Here is a 12,552-nt window from a genome sequence, read left to right as displayed (position 1 = left end):
CCCAGCTGAGTTCCAGGGCAAGACTGAGGTCTTATATTTTTTGCATTCCAAGCTTGTAGCACAAAGCTAGTCACATAAAGGGTTCTCAGGGCGTGTATATCGAATAAGCAAATAAGATCAATGAATGAATGTTGCTTCCCTTTTCAAAACTATCTGCTTTACATATGTGGGAATGGTTAATATATAGATAGCCAAGTTTAAATAAGCTAAAGCTACAGATCACATTCTGCTACAACAGAAGAACACTCTAAACTCCTCTGAATATTTTCTGCTCTACTACCATGCCATCACTAACTAGTAAAAGTACCCCTGGTTCAGAGAACTATTAGAAAGATATCCTTCCAAGGAACAAAATACATGGCATCTCAGCATCAGGTAATATTAGCTAGATAATAACATTCTTTAAGACCTAGCTGTTCCCCTGAAACACTATAGAGGAAGAATAATGACCTTGATGCTTCTCCAGCAGCTGATTTTGCCCCACCTATATTACTACCAAAAGCAAAGAGTTATCTAATCTCATCCTTCCCCCCCTAACCTTATTCCACCCCTGTCTAGGCCCACATTATACTGATGTTCATTACCTGCCTTTGGTTATATGATCCTTCCTGCTTAGAATGTCCTTTCCACTCCACTCTGGACATACAAATCCTACCTATACTTCAAAGTGCTGCTAGGCTTCACAGAGAAAATGACACTTGAACTGAATATCATGATATGTGCATGAACTTACCAAAAAGAGAAGGATGAAGGAGAAGAAAAGGTGGAGGTGGGGTAGTACATGTTGTAAAAAGAAGAAAGACATTTCTGGAAGTCCTGATAGCATGAACAAAGACATGGTATTTGTGAAAGACCATGGCATGTTCAGATAGTAGCAGTTAGTTTAATGTGGCTCCTGTGATAAGGAAAAGTCACAGGCAGTAAGCACAAAAGTTAGGTTGAGGACAGACTGTGAAATGTCTTACTAGAAGACAGGGATTTATTAATGCTGTAAGTGATGGGGAGTCTTTGAAGGATTCTGAACATAGAACTGGCGAGATAAAAACATGTATTTTAGAAATATCCCTATATGTAGACTAGTTTGAACTCTATATTAGTCTTCTCATGGTGCCACAAGTACTAAAAACTGGATGGCTTAAACAATAGAAATGTATTGTTTCACAGCAATGGAGAATAGAAATCTAAAATCAAGGTGTCAGCAAGGTTAGTTCCTTCCAAAGGCTACGAGGGAAGGACCTGTTCTAGGCCTCCCTCTTTGGTTTGCAGATGGCTACCTTTTCTCTGTGTCTCTTTATACCATTTTCCCTCCATGTGATTCTGACTTTCTGTCCACATTTCCCCTTTTTATAAGGACACATACCAGTCATACTGAGTTGACCCCATTTAAACTCGAATACCTCCATGAATACTCTGTCTCTACATAGAATCACCTTCTGTGGTACCAGGAATTAGGACTCCATCATATTTTGAAGGACATAATTCAGCCCATAATAAAGGTCATAGAGATTGGGGGCAGAAAAAACAGTAAAAGGAGCTATTTTAATAGGCCAGATCAGATATGATATAAAATTAAGCAATGATACTACAAGTAGGGATGGAGAGAATACAAAGATTCAAGAAGCTAAATTTAGAAGGGAAGGAGAAGGAAGAATCATACATGACTCTAGGCTTTATTGTTTGGATGGTTATGTGATTGTTGATCATGGATAAAAATGGGAGTGCATGGTTTGATGATGAATTCTGTTTTAAACATACTAAGTATGATATGTTAAGATGTACAGTTAACAGATGAATGGGTGGGTCCAGGCTCAGGAAAAGCATCCAGCTTGGAGATGCATATCAGTCATACATGCATTTAAATGGCAGTTGAAACTCTTAAGTGGGTCAGATGGGACAAATTAGGATTATAGAGTGAGAGGAGAAGAGAATGAAAAGGGCAGTCCCAGAGGTGGGTGGTAACCCAAGATATGGTCGTGGAAAACAAGAAAGAATTATTTTCTGGAGGGTGGACCCCTTGTCATACAGGCACCTCCAGATGAGTGAGTGTTCTAGGAATACACCAGCATCAGTGTACCAGCTAGCATTATTGGGAGAGCCTGCATCAGGCTTCAGTGAATTTTTTTCCTTTTTTTTATTGATGTTCAATTACAGTTGTCCCCATTTTCTCTCCAATAAATTCCCTCTGCCCTAACCACCCCCACTTCCCACATTCAATCCTCCCCCCCCCATTGTCTTTGTCCATGGGTCCTTTATACATGTTTCTTGATGACCCCTCCCCTTCTTTTCCCCATTACCCCCCTACAGCCTCCTCTCTGATTACTGTCAGTTTGTTCTTTATTTCCATGTCTCTTGTTCTATCTTGCTCACTTGTTTGTTTTCTTGATTAGGCTGCACTTATACATTAGATCATATGGTATTTGTCTTTCACCACTTGGCTTATTTCACTTAGCATAATAGTCTCCAGTTCTATCCATGCTGTCGCAAAGGTTAGTAACTCTTTCTTTCTTTCTGCTGCATAGTATTCCATTGTGTAAATGTAACATAGGTTTTTGATCCACTCATTTACTGATGGGCACTTAGGCTGATTTCAGCACTTGGCTGCTATAAATTGTGCTGATATGAACATTGAGGTACATAGGTTCTTTTGAATTGGTACTAAGAATTCTTAGGGTATAATCTCAGCAGTAGAATTGTCAGGTCAAATGGCAGTTCCATTTTTAGTTTTTTGAGGAAATTCTATACTGTTTTCCACAGTGGCTGCACCAGTCTGCATTCCCACCAAGAGCATACAAGGGCTCTCTTTTCTCCACAACATCACCAGCACTTGTTGTTTGTTGATTTGTTTATGATGGCCATTCTGACTGGTGTGAAGTGGTATCTCACTGTGGTTTTAATTTCCATGGCTCTGATGGCTAGTGATGCTGAACATCCTTTCATATGTCTCTGGGACCTCTGTATGTCCTCCTTGGAGAAATGTCTGTTCAGGTCTTTTGCCCATTTTTTAACTGGATTGTTTATCTTTCTGGAGTGGAGTTGGGTGAATTCTTTATATATTTTGGAGATCATACTCTTGTCCAAGTTATCATTGGCAAGTATATTTTCCCATATCCATTTTATTTTGCTGATGTTTTATTAGCCATGCAGAAGCTTTTTTACTTTGATGAGGTTCTATTTGTTTATTCTTTCCTTTATGTCCCTTGCTCTAGAGGACATATTGGTGAAAATATTGCTGCCTGGGATATCTGAGTTTCCTGCCTATATTCTCCTCTAGGTTTTTTATGGTGTTGCAACTTGTAATTAAGTCTTTTATACATCTTGAGTTTATTTGGTGTTGGTGTAAGTAGGTGGTCAAGTTTCTTTCTTTCTTTCTTTCTTTCTTTCTTTCTTTCTTTCTTTCTTTTTTTTTTTTTTTTTTTTGGCATGTAACTGTCCAGATCTCCCAACTCCATTTGTTATACAGGCTATTTTTACTCCATTTTATGCTAATACTCCTGCCCAGAATATTAATTGACCATAGAGACATAGGTTTATTCCTGGGTTCTTTATTCTGTTCCATTGATCTATCTGCCTATTCTTGTGTCAGTACCAGACTGTTTTGATGACAGTGGCCTTGCAATATAGTTTGATGTCAGGTATGTGATCCCTCCTACTTTGTTCTTCTTTCTCACAATTGTTGAGACTATTTGGGGTCATTTATGTTTCCATATAAATTTTTGAAATGTTTGTTCTACATCTGTGAAATGTCACTGGTATTTGAATAAGGATTGCACTGAAGCTATAAATTGCTTTGGGTAGTATAGATATTTTAATGATGTTAATTCTTCCAATCCATGACCACAGCATACACTTCCATTTATTTGTGACTTCCTTAATTTCTTTCTTCACTGTTGTATAGTTTTCTGAATACAGTTCTTTTACCCTCTTGGTTAGGTTTAATCCTACGTATTTTATTTTTCTTGGTACTATAGTAAATGGGACTCTCCTCCAGATTTCTGTTGCTGATATTTCATTGTTGGTGTACGAAAATGCCATTGATTTCTGAATATTGACTTTGTATCCTGCTGTTTTGCCAAATTCACTTATTAGGTCAAGTTGTTTTTTCGTGGAGTCTATAGGCTTTTCTGTTACACTACCATGTCATCTGCAAACAATGACAGTTTTATTTCCTCCTTTCCAATTTGGATACCTTTTATTTCTTTTTCTTATTTGATCACTGTGGCTAGTACTTCCAATACTATGTTGAATAGAAGTGGTGAAAGCAGACAACCTTGACTTGTTCCTGACCTAAGTGGGAAAGTTTTAGTTTTTGCCTGCTGAGTATGATGTTGCCTGTAAGTTTCTCATATGAGGCCTTTATTAGGTTGATGTATGCTCCCTCTACTCCCACTTTGCTGAGTGTTTTTATCATAGATAGACACTCTACTTTATCAAATGCTTTTTCTGCATCCATTGATATAATCATGTGGCTTTCGCCTTTCCTTTTATTTACATGATCTATTACACTTATTGATTTACAAATATTGTATCATTTTTGCATCCCTTGGATGAATCCCACTTGATCATGGTGTATGGTCTTTTTAATGTATTGCTGGATAAAGTTTGCCAATATTTTGTAAAGGATTTTAGCGTCTATGTTCATCAGTGATATTGGCCTGTAGTTTTCTTTCTTTCTTGTGTTTTTATCTGGGTTTGGGATAGGATGATGCTGGCCTCATAAAAAGAGTGTTGGAGTTTTCCCTCTTCTTGGATTTTTTGTAATAGTTTAAGAAGGCTATTGGTTAGCTCTTCCTTAAAGGTTTTGTAAAATTTTCTTGACCCAGCAAGGCTATCATTTAAAGTGGAGGATAAAATCCGGAGCTTCCCAGACAAAGGTTTAAAAGAGTGCACCTTCACCAAACCAGCTTTGCAAGACATGCTAACGACACTGTTTTATGAAGATGAAGGTAGGAGTGAGAGAGAGAGGAACGCAGGTACAAAAGAAAAATGCAAATGAATAAGTACCTTTCAGTAGTAACATTAAATGTAATAGGTTAAATGCTCCAATCAAAAGACATAGGGTAGCTGAATGGATAAGAAACCATGACCCACACATATGCTGTGTACAAGAGACTCACCTGAGAACAAAAGACCTACACAAACTTAAAGCGAAGGTTTGGAAAAAAGTATTCCAAACAAATGGACAGGAAGAAAATGCCAAGTAGCAATATTTATATCAGGCAAAATAGATTTCAAAACAAAGGCCATAAAAAGAGACACAGAAGGACACTTCATAATACTCAGGGAAAGTATCCATGAAGAAGACATAAACATTGTAAATATAAATGCACCCAACAATAGGAGCACCCAAATATATATGGAAAATCTTGGAGGACTTCAGGAAAGAAATAAAAAGCAACATACTCATAGTAGGGGATTTTTACACCCTACTGTCAACAATGGATAGATAGCCTAAACAAAATATCAACAAGGATATTGCAGCACTGAACGATGCACTAGATCAAATGGACTTAACTGATATATATAGAGAACCTTTCATCCCAAAGAAGTAAAATACACATTCTTTTCAAATGCACATGGAACATTTTCAAAGATAGACCACATGATAGGATGAAAAACAAGCCCCAACAAATTCAAGAAAATTGAAATCATCACAAGCATTTTCTCAGACCACAGGGCTTGAACCTAGAAACCAACCTCAAGGGAAAAACTCAAAAACATTCAAATTCATGGAGCCTGAATAGCATGCTATTAAACAATGAATGGGTCAATAATGAGATCAAAGAAGAAATCAAAAATTTTCTGGAAACAAATGAAAATGAACACACAACAGTCCAAACCCTATGGGACACAGTGAAGGCAATCCTGAGAGGCAAATTCATATCAATAGAGGCCTACCTAAAAAAAAAAAAACAAACAAACATTTCAAATAAACAACCTAACCCTCTACCTTGAAGAACTAGAGAAACAACAACAAATTCCAGAGAGAGTAGAAGGAAGGAAACAATTAAGATCAGAACAGAATTAAATGACATAGAGACTAAAAGAAAAATTCAAAGGATCAATAAATCCAGGAGCTGATTCTTTGAAAAGATAAACTGAATTGACAAGCCTTTAAACAGATTCATCAAGAAAAAAAGGGAGAGGACCCAAATAAATAAAATCAGAAATGAAAGAGGAAAAGGTACAACTGATACCACAGAAACACAAATGATTGTAAGAAATTACTACTAACAACTATATGCCAAGAAATTTGAAAGCCTGGGTGAAATGGGCAAATTTCTAGAAACATATAATCTTCCAAAACTGAATCAAGAAGGAGAAAGCCCGAACAGACCGAACACAGCTAGTGAAATTGAAGCAGTAATCAAAAAACTCCCAGCACAGGACCAGGGGGTTTAGGTGAATTTTTTGAAGACTTTCAACACGTTTGCCCATTTAAAGATGGGCGATTTAAAAGTGCACCTGCCCACACTGAGCTGAGTGTTCATCCATTTTTTACCAAAAAGATAGCATGACCCCCATGCCTCACCCTTCCTATTTACCCATCATTGTCTTGAGCGATTCTCCCCCCACCCACCATGAAAAAATCCTCAAAGAGAAATGTTTTGCCCACATTGGAAAAGGGTGAAACAAAAAACAGCAGAAGCACTAAAAGTCATCAAAATTGACGAGTTCAAAAACTGTTTTGAACGCCAAATCAAAAGAACCTGTGCATCCCAATGTTCATAGCAGTACAATTTACAATAGCCAAGTGTTGGAAACAGCCTAAATGCCCATCAGTAGATGGTTGGATCAAAAAATTATGGTACATTTACACAATGGAATGCTACGCAGCAGAAAGAAAAAAAGAACTACTACACTTCACGAAAGCATGGATGGAACTAGAGAGCATTATGCTAAGTGAAATAAGCCAGGGGGCAAAGGACAGATACCATATCATCTCACCTATAAGTGGAACCTAACCAACAATACAAAGATGCAAGGAAAGTAAGACTAGCAACACTGAAAGAAAAACAAAACCAACAGAGAGAAGAGGGAAGGCAGGAGGGGTGGCGGAGGGGGGCGGAAAGGAAGGGAGAGGTCAAGTCAAGGAACATATAGCAAGGACTCATGGACAAAGCCAAAGTGGGGAAGGATTGAGGGAGGGAGAGGGGGAAGCAGGCAGGGGAAAGTGGTCGGGGGAAGGCGGAGAAAAAAATGTATTTGAGAAGAAATAAATAAATAAATAAATAAAATTAAGTTAAAAAATTTGATCTATTTTCTACATAAAACCAACTTTTTCTGTTAAGTGATAAAATATACCAAAAATAAGTTAAAATTACAGCCTTTTGAATAAATATTCTTTTACCTAAAAAAAATAAAACTGTTTTGAGCAGTGGAAAAAAATGTTTCAATAGGTGTATGGCATCAAATGGAGAGTACTTTGAAGGTGACTGAAGTTTAAACATGTAATAAATACACAATTATTCATAAATAAATTCTGGGTTTTTTGTTCCCCCACCCTTCCACAACAGGCTCAAATGTAGTAGAATGTCAAGTATATTAAAAACGTAAAGAGAGAGCACTGGACATAACATTTAGGAGATATTAAGGTAACTTTGCAAAAGTGGTTTCAGTAATGATTTAAATGGAAATTGCAGAAAAACGGGGTGGTAATTTGAGTGTTGTTAAAGAAAGATTGATTTAGATCAGGGAAAGAATGTGTTTGCACACTGAAGAATATTTAATATAGCATAATAGTTAAGGTATAAGCTTTGTAGACTTTGGCTCAAAACTCAGTTCTGCCACTTTCTAGCTGTGCAAACTTGGGCAAGTTGATTTTTCTGTGCCCCAATTTCCTTGAGTGAAAAATGGAGGAAATAATAGTATTTACCATATTGGATTGTTGTATTATACAAACTGATACATATAAGGTGCTCAATAGAGGGCTTGGCACAGAGTAGGTCTTCAATAAATGTTAACTATATTAGGTAAGGATAGTTGTATGGGCAAGAAAACCAAAAAAGAAAAAGCAATTGATGATAGAAAAGAAGGAAGTTGATGGAACAACTTCTCAGAGGGTATAGGAGAGAATGAATACTCTCCCACTAACTAGCTGTGTGATCTTGAGTAAGGTGGTTTACTTTTCTGTGCCTCAGTTTCCTTTCTATACAATGGAGATGAAAATAGTGCCTACATCACAAGATTATTGTGAGGCTTGAATAAAGTGATACATGAAACATACTTCCCCACTGGGAAAAACTCAAGGAGGACAGCAAATAGCTTAGAAGAAATCATGTGTGCCAACAAGACTGAAAGTTTTAAAAAAAAGTTCCAAGTGAAAATTTTTCACAATTTCACCATAGAGTAAAACAGTGCTATAAAATGTTGTGATGTTTTCTTTATAAGGTTAAACATTATTCTAGTGCTAAGAAATGTATTGTGATTTTTTTTTATTAAAGTGCACTGAAAAGACGTTTTATATTTAAGTAGTTTCAAATGTGTTTGAAGCCTTTTTTCAGATAATTATGTTACAAAGCAATGATTAGTATAAAATTAAGTTGTATTAGTTGATATAACTTCAGCAATAAGCTTACTAAGCTTTTTTTTAAAAGGAACATTCTATCCAAAGCATAAAAACATAAACCGTATTGATTGTGTTAAAATTAACAACAGAAGATTCATCTTCTTTACTAGAGTAAAATTTTAAGTAAAATAATTTTTAATTATTTTCTTTAAAAATGACTTCCTATCTTACTCACAAGAAAAATCAAAATATTTATAAGGTACTATATGATCGGGTCCTCTCTGTCTCTCTGACCACATGTCCTATCAGTCTCTTCCTCTCCACTCCAATAATGCTGTCCCTCTTGCTATTCCTTGAACATACCAAGCCTTTGCACATTCTACTTCTTGTGTCTAGAACACCATCCCCTCAGGTATTCTCACGGCTGGCTCTCTCACTTCATTCAGATATATTTTTAAATATCACTATATCAGAGGAATTTTCTTTAACTTCCCCATATTAAATATATCTCCCCAATCTTAAGTGCATTATATTTTTTCTCCCACCTTATCCCCACCCAACAAATACCTTTATTGTTTATTGGCTTTCCCCTTCACCAATACACCCTCATTAAAATATAATCTCCAAAAGTGCAAGAAGCTTTGTTTTGTTCATTGCTAAAATTCTGCAGTCTGTGCAGCAATGGCACAGAGCAGATTCTTACTAAGTGTTTATTAAATGAATTAATTAATGAATATCATAACACAAAGTACTTTTGTTTTGATGCCTTTGTTTATCACAACTCCTTACCCTTGAAGACTGAGCAACAACTAGGAAGGAACTGAGACCAAAGTAAATGCATAGGCAAGCTGTTCTAGTCTAGGCAAGTACAGCCTAGTCCATCAAATATAAACATTTGAGAAGGGAACTGGGGAGCCAACACTACTTCTACTTCCACTCTCTACTACAGAAAGAGAGCACAAAGTGTCTTCTTTACAATTATCCCTCATGAAACCCATTTGCATCCTAGTAGATAAAAATTCTCCACAACCCCATGAAACAGAATGAATAACTGTAAACAATTTAAATTGCTTTGGGGAAGCCACTCGAAGCCCTTGGAAAAGGATTTCTATCGCTTGTCTGTGGTACTTGTTAGTGGATTCACAAACCATTCATTGTCCTAAGAAGAAAATAACCATGTTTCAGGAATGGAATTTTATGACAGCTAAGAACTGCCTAGTTTCCATATCCTACAACTAGAAACTCTCCCAAAGAAAAACAAAACCAACATGAACACAAAGGGACAATCAAGTGTTAAAATGGAATCATTGCTGTTTCTAACATATCCCATGCATACCAACTATAGGAGGCTGGCTATAGTACCAACACATAGTATCTTCTTCACCCTTCACACATGGGTGTGGATAGTGAGTTCAGTGGGTATGACGTATACAAGTGACTCTCAGCTCTGCGACAAGATTGTACTCCCACTGACCAAAGCAATCAAGAGAGTTCCAGTTGAATTAATGTTTCTTTTGTTTTTAGGAGCCCATAGTCCAGTGACTTTAGGGAGAAATAACTCTAAGTGAGGTTTTCTTGTTTATCTGAATCCCATGGACCCAATGATATGGCTGTTCAGAACAAGGCTGCTTTGAGGTTTGGAAAATCAATTGAGAAAGGGGATGAAGGAAGGTGCTTTAGTTAAGTGTTGCCTAGGAACCTAGAACTAACACATGCCCTTGATGAGAGTTGGCACTGGGGATGCAATGAAACCCAACACATTAAAGAAGGGAGGGGCTCTGTGACAGCTGAACTGGCAAATTGCATAACACTGGGAGCTGTGGCATTCTATTGACTGAATAGAAACTTTCGGAGTGAAATACTAGCCCTAAAACCTCAAACAACACATTTCCATCTCTTTAACCTGTAGGATATCATTAGGCTCCACCCAGTCCTGCCACCCTCCCTAAACAGAAATATGAGAGAGACAAACACAAAAGAGATGTCACCTGTCCACCTGAGGCCATCTAACAAGTCTCCGCCACACCTGTTCTTCTACTTAACATCAGAAGGGAACTGGTGAAACCCTCCTTGTCAACACAATCTTCCTGACCAGACATGGGCAAGAGAATAGCAGATCACCCAAGGTGGCCTTAGCTTCCCTGTTTAAGCATACTGCCCTTCTCCTTTTGCATGTCATTTTGACTTGAGTTCTTATCTCTTCCAGCTGGATCTCCCAGCCGCTTGAGCTTGGGTATATGGATGCCTGATACTAAAGGATAGACAATAAACAGAAACCATTGAAACTTTGATATGATGGATGCTTGGTAAATACTTGAATCAAGTTCAACATTCATCTCTATATCCTAAGAAGAAACCTTGGCCATCAATCTGTTAAGAAAGGAGTCAGTGATACCACTCCGCCTGGTCTTGACATATTAATAGATACTGCTCAGCAGTGGGATCAGCCAGCCTCAGGCAATGAATTTAGCCTTCAAATAAATTAGCATACAAATAAGTATTTGTAGAATGAATGATTTTTTTTTCAAGTCATCTGCATTGCTATGGCACCTCTTAGGAAACAAAAATTTTTCCATTCAGCTAAAACTGCTAATTGACTGCAGTTAACTAATGTGCAACTTGAGGGTGCACATTTTAAGAATCAACTGGATATTAGAACCAAGTTTGGAAGTTGGTATGAGGGAGAAAAAGCTATCCTTTCCATACAAATTCCCCCAACACTCAGTGTCATAGTAAGGCGAGTCACCGTTCTCCTCGAAATTTAATTTCCAGTACAGATTTCCCTCAACTGAACTAGTGCACTGTCCCTTTAAGAAGCCAGGCAAGATGGAGCCCTCCCAACTCACAGCTAGGGGCTTTAAGCAACCTGATAAGGATGCTGGAGTGTGACAAAAAGAGAGAACGCCTGGAGGGGGTAAGTCCAGGCTCTAATGACCTGAGGGGAAATCGAGTCTCTAACCATACAAACATCAAACTCTGAGCGCGCCTATTCCGTGGATAGCAGCTCCCCTAGCGCCACCCCTCCTCCCCTTCCCCCCCTTTCTTACCCCACCCTGCTCCACCCTCCGGATCTTCCTTGAAAGAGTCTCCTTCTATAAGGTGGCTCCTTCGCCGCCCAGCGGAGACCCCAGTGAGAGGGGTAAAAGGGAGGGAAAGAGGTGGGTAGGCAAAATGAAAGAGACTTACTTTCGGATTCTGCGCCTCCGAAGGCATCCTCTCCACCCAGCCTGGGGCCAGGGCCAACGGACGGGGCGGGGCTGGGGTTGAGCTGACGGACTCGGGGTCCTCACTCCCTCGTACTACAAACCTAGTTCAGTGGAGAGTTAGAGGGAATGGGCACCGACGAGGGCCGATATATACTGGATTTTAATGATCTCCAAAGGAGACAGAAGGGTTTGAGAGAGTTGACCGTGGGTAGGAGTGGAGGTGAGATCTAAAACCCTCCTTTTTCTCCCTTTCTGGCTAGCTTTCTCCGCCCGGCATTAGCGCTATCAGGGGCAATGGTTTTCTTTTTTCTTCCTTTTGGTTTCTCCCAGCTGCCGGTCCCAGACCCCACCCAGCGGCTCCACCCCATCCACTGCTACACATTCTGTCAATCACCAGCCCCTTTAAAGCTGCATCGCACAACTTGGGTTTTCGTTCGTCTTTGGCGGGCAGACAGAATCACGGGGCTTCTGGCCTGTCCTACAATGCCTCCGACCTTTCTGCTGAGTTTAGGAAGCTGAGGTTAGTTGCTCCTGGAAGCTTACCCTCCCCCTCTGCCCCGAAGCTTTCACAGTCTGCTCCACCCAAAGTCCTTCCGGGCCGGCCAAGCCACGCCACAACCAACTCCATCTCCTTTCTTTACTTTGTTTCTCATAGAAAGTGGTTTCCCTAGGCTGCCAGATAGCCAAGAAAGTTTCTGCAGCGTCCTGTCTGGCGCCGCCCACTTCCTTACAGTTTCTGGACTGAGGTGGCTATAGCAGATCTCCTGCCTCTGGGGCCTGTCGGTTTGGCCTGACCCAGTATACTCAGTCTTCTCTACCTCTCATCTGTATTAAGTCTTC

General features: G+C 39.0%; 1 protein-coding gene across 1 annotated transcript in view; it reads right to left on the bottom strand.

Moving 5' to 3' along the window:
* KLF8 (KLF transcription factor 8) overlaps positions 1–11,749 on the bottom strand; it is a 182,175-nt gene extending 170,426 nt beyond the window's left edge. The window contains exon 1 of the mRNA XM_054565748.1: positions 11,693–11,749. The gene's annotated coding sequence lies outside the window, so the exon portion shown is untranslated. The remainder of the gene's footprint in view (positions 1–11,692) is intronic.
* Between the last annotated feature and the right edge of the window lie 803 nt (positions 11,750–12,552).

This window comes from Pteronotus mesoamericanus, unplaced genomic scaffold (assembly GCF_021234165.1).
Source record: "Pteronotus mesoamericanus isolate MK-2021 breed Mesoamerican mustached bat unplaced genomic scaffold, CSHL_Meso_final contig_166, whole genome shotgun sequence".
In the NCBI taxonomy this organism is placed as follows: domain Eukaryota; kingdom Metazoa; phylum Chordata; class Mammalia; order Chiroptera; family Mormoopidae; genus Pteronotus; species Pteronotus mesoamericanus.
The sequence above is the reverse complement of the archived record's forward strand: the minus strand, read 5'-3'. Positions and strand labels throughout refer to the sequence as shown.